The following is a 3408-nucleotide window of genomic DNA, read 5'->3' on the forward strand; positions in this document are numbered from 1 at the left end:
ACTTCCCAGATTTAATGAAAGCCATAAATATAACCCATCCAAGATGCTCAATGACTTCAAACAGGATAAACTCAATAGACCCACACTGTGCCATATTATAATCAAACTATCAAATATTAAAGATAAAGAGAGAATTCTGAAAGCCACAAGAGAGAAGCAACATGCCATGTACAAGGGAGCCTCAGTAAGATTAAATGGCAATTTCTCATTGGAAACCATGGAGGCAAGAAGGCAGTGGGATGACATATTTAAACTGCTGAAAACAAAAAATTGCCAACCAAGACTCTCTATCCAGTAAAATGTCTTTCAAAAATGAGGGAGAGAAGCAGCAGCACCAGATCCAAGATGGCACCCAGCAGGAGGGTGATGAAGGAGCTTGAAGAAATCTGCAAATGTGGAATGAAAAAATTCCATAACATCCAGGTTGATGAAGCTAATTTATTGACTAAGCAAGGGCTTACTGTTCCTGATAACTGTCCATATGATAAGGGGGCCTTCAGAATCAAAATCAACTTTCCAGCAGAGTACCCATTCATACCACTGAAGATCACATTTAAAACAAAGATCTACCACCCAAACATCAATGAAAAAGGGGCAAGTCTGTCTGCTGGTAATTAGTGCTGAAAACTCAAAGCCAGCCACTCAAACCGACCAAGTAATTCAGTCCCTCATTGCACTAGTGAACGACCCCAAGTCTGACCCCCACCCCAAGCACCTGCTTTGGGCTGACCTAGAATACTCTAGGGACTGTAAAAAAATCTGTAAGAACGCTGAAGAGTTTACAAAGAAATATGGGGAAAAGCGACCTGTGAACTAAAATCTGCTGCAACTGATGCCAGCAAGTGTGAGCAGAGACCCCGAGGAGGGCTCTGTGGAAAATTGACACGTGCCATTGCCTGGCACCTGCTTGTGGCAGTTACTAACTTTCTATAGTTTTTTTAATCAAAAGTGGTTTAGGTACCTGTAAAGAGAGGGTTAGAAATTTAAGATGTTCTAAAAAAAAATGAGGCAGGGTGTAAGACATTCCTAGATAAACAAAAACTGAGGGAGTTTGTGACCACTAGGCTGCCCCTAAAAGAGATGCTAAAGAGAGTTCTGTAGGTTGAAAAGAAAGGGCAATAGATTGAATGAGCAATAGATTGAAGCCCCATGAAGAAATAAAAACCTCAGGTGAGAGTAACAACATAGGTAAATATAAATGCCAGTACTGTTGTATTTTTGGTTTGTAACTCCAATTTTACTTCCTACAGGATCTCAAAGGCAAGTGCATAAAATCTAATGAGAAATGAGTGGTTTTGGACTCATAATGTATAAATGTAACTTGTGACAAGAACTACATAAGGGTGGGGATAGAAGGGTATAGGAACATAGTTTGTATATACTATTTGTGATGGGGGCAATCCTAGTGCAGCATGACATCTTTCCCTGGGATGCACAAATCCCTCTTATGCTCAGACTGGCAGGATAAAACACAATCCCCTAATAGACAAGGGGACTGTGGGTACATTCCTTCCCTTACTTTCCTGAACTGGAGACAGCCTGACTCTGGCGGGCATGTTACAACATCCAGCTCACACCCTGCTGGCATATCTGCCCCTGCAGCAGCACACAGTCACAAGAGAGGGGGTCTGTGCAAACAACACTTCCCTATGTTGGTCATGGATTGAGACCCGCTGGCTTTGGGGAACTGATGCCCACTAGTGAGGCTGACCTTGCTCTGTCTTTACTCTGTGTAACTAAAACATCTTTATACCAGAGCCTGTGTGAGTGACACTTTTGCTGGTGACCCCAACACTTAATCTTGGAGTGGGATGACATCTCTTTATGTGTCTCTCCTTCAGACCGACTGTTCGGTGTAGCTGGCAGGATCATGAAAGCAGCTCACCATGGTGTGGTGGAGCCATAAGGGATCATCAATGCAGTTATCCTGAGGTGGTGCTGGCTCCCCAGGGGGTGATGGGCTGACTGAGATGCTGGCCTCCCTCTGGCCACATGGGGACAAGTAGGATAAAGCAATCTCCCCGTTAACAGGGATGAATTGCTGGGGTGGAGAAGGGCAGAGATGAGGGAGGTGGGTTCCAGGAAGAGCAGGGAAACTCTATTCTGGCTCCTGGGTGTGCTCTCCCGCCACTCACTGACCCCCATGGTGTCTCCAGGGTCACAGATGATTCCAGAGGAAAGAGTCTGAGGCCATGGTGCAGGGAACTCTGCCCAGGCTGGGCTGTTTGCAGGCCCCAAGTTAGACCTGTTTTCATTCAACACAGAGTGAATGATGGCATTCCTGAAAACCAAACTGTTGAAAGGAGGTCTTTTTCTGTGAGTGAAATATGGAAGTTAAAAGACAGATATGGGCAGAAGCCAGGGGATGGTCATGAGGTTTGGTTGGTGTGTATGTTTGATGAGGGTCATTGTGGACTCAGTTGTCTAGAGCTGAGCAGCACAGTCTGTAAGAGTTAACTACTGACCCTCTGCTACAATACATTTTTGCCCATGTTGAACAGGACAACTAACAGGATAGAGATATAAGGCAAGTCTATGCTGCTTTTAGTCTGGATTACTAGGAGCACGAGAGCAATGTTTCCAACTGTGGGAGACTTCTCCCAAAAGTAAAACCCCATGGAAAACTGTTCATGAGACTGTAACTACCCTAAGGGTTAAGGCCATAGATGCTTGGCTGTATGGTCCCGCTCCAGGGCAGGATGTAGATGAGAAGAGGGGTGGGGTTGGGGAAACAGAGGGAGCAGGGCCCACCCACTAGGCAATGTGACTTTGGTTACTAAAGCATGCGACAGATAGAGCAGAAATTGATGGGATTCCTACAGGAAAACTCTGCCAATGCTGTCAGGTGGAAGGGGGTCCCTTTAAGTTAGGGGTTAAGACACTGGTATGAGCCATAAAGGAACAGGAGAAAGGGGGCTCACAGGACTGGAAAGATTTAGAATCCCACACCACTGCCCTCTGAGTCCCTGAACACAGTTGGGGGAGGAGGGAAGCAACAGTTGATAAGGCCTTCCTCCCCCCGCCCCAGACCAGGACACCAGAATGGTGAGGAAAATTCAGGCTATGAGCCTGATGCATCAGATAGGGAGGATGATCCCCCTTGTGTTAGCCCAGGCAGGAAAAAGGACATTATTCTGTTGGTTCAGGACTAGCTACAGGCAGGAATGTCAAAAATGACCCTGTCACAGTTTAATAGCCCAGCCTGGCTAGTAAAAAGGGTCTTAGGAGCCCGGAGGCTGACAATAGATCACTACTGCAGATTAAAAGCTGAGGCGCCGCCTTGGGCCCCTGCAGTCAGTGGCAGCCCACACAGGGCCTGGTATGCTGTTCCACTGATAAGGTGCAGGTGACTCTAAGACCAGAACTGCCTGTCCCCATGGGGGTACTCACTAATCCTACTAATCAAGT

General features: G+C 46.3%; 1 pseudogene; it reads left to right on the forward strand.

Annotated features, from left to right (window-relative positions):
* The first annotated feature begins 345 nt into the window (after positions 1-345).
* On the forward strand, positions 346-817 carry LOC119533396 (annotated as a pseudogene).
* The last annotated feature ends 2591 nt before the right edge of the window (positions 818-3408 follow it).

This window comes from Choloepus didactylus, chromosome 4 (assembly GCF_015220235.1).
Source record: "Choloepus didactylus isolate mChoDid1 chromosome 4, mChoDid1.pri, whole genome shotgun sequence".
NCBI classification, from domain to species: Eukaryota; Metazoa; Chordata; class Mammalia; order Pilosa; family Megalonychidae; genus Choloepus; species Choloepus didactylus.